This window comes from Seriola dumerili, unplaced genomic scaffold (genome assembly GCF_002260705.1).
Source record: "Seriola dumerili isolate Sdu_G_001 unplaced genomic scaffold, Sdu_1.0 BDQW01020444.1, whole genome shotgun sequence".
Classification (NCBI taxonomy): domain Eukaryota; kingdom Metazoa; phylum Chordata; class Actinopteri; order Carangiformes; family Carangidae; genus Seriola; species Seriola dumerili.
In genome coordinates, this window is record NW_019194699.1 from 1 (window position 1) to 1,021 (window position 1,021).

Genomic DNA, 1,021 nt, shown 5'->3' on the forward strand with positions numbered 1-1,021 from the left:
TATCTTGTAAGTACTTATATGTCATGTTTAATGTTTTTTGCTTTGTACAAAACCATTTCCTATATTTTAATTTGAACCTACAGCATGCTGTAGCAAATGTGAACATGTAACTAACTCCAGCTGTTTTCATGTTGCAGGTGATGATGAGACTCAGAGTCCAGAGTGTCTCAGGATCGTGCTGATGGGAAAGACTGGAAATGGAAAGAGCTCTACAGGAAACACCATTCTGGGAAGAAGAGAGTTTAAATCCAAATCAAGTCAAACATCAGTCACTAAGTTTTGTCAGAAAGCACAGAGTGAAGTGGACGGTCGTCCTGTTGTTGTGGTCGACACTCCCGGTCTGTTTGATAATAGTTTGTCCCATGAAGAGGTTAATGAGGAGATGGTGAAGTGCATCAGTCTTCTGGCTCCAGGACCACATGTCTTCCTGTTGGTGTTACAGATCGGACGACTCACACCAGAGGAGAAGGAGACGCTGAAACTCATCAAGGAAGGTTTTGGGAAGAATTCAGAGAAGTTCACCATCATTCTTTTCACAAGAGGAGATTCACTGAAATGTGACAAATTATCCATTGAAGAATACATCAGGGAAGAATGTGATGAATCCTTCAAGAAGCTGATCTCTGACTGTGGAGGAAGATACCATGTGTTTAACAATTATGACGAACAAAACCACAGACAAGTCAGTCAGCTGATAAACAAGATCGACACCATGGTGAAGAGAAATGGAGGCAGCTGCTACACTAATGAGATGCTGCAAGAGGCTGAAGCAGCGATACAGAAAGAAGTGAAGAAGATCCTGAAGGAGAAAGAAGAAGAGATGAAGAGAGAGAGGGAGGAACTAGAAAGAAAACATGAGGAAGAAAAGGAAGACATGAAGAGAGGATTAGAAGAACAGAGAGCAGAAATGGAACGAGAGAGAAAACTGAAAGACAAACAACTTAAAGAAATGGAGGAAAACATAAAGAAGGAACGTGAAGACAGAAAGAAGGAACAGGAAATCAGAGAAGAAGAAAGAAGG

At 41.1% G+C, this 1,021-nt stretch overlaps 1 pseudogene; it reads left to right on the top strand.

Moving 5' to 3' along the window:
• The first annotated feature begins 120 nt into the window (after positions 1-120).
• LOC111240191 lies at positions 121-991 on the top strand (annotated as a pseudogene).
• Positions 992-1,021: the final 30 nt, after the last annotated feature.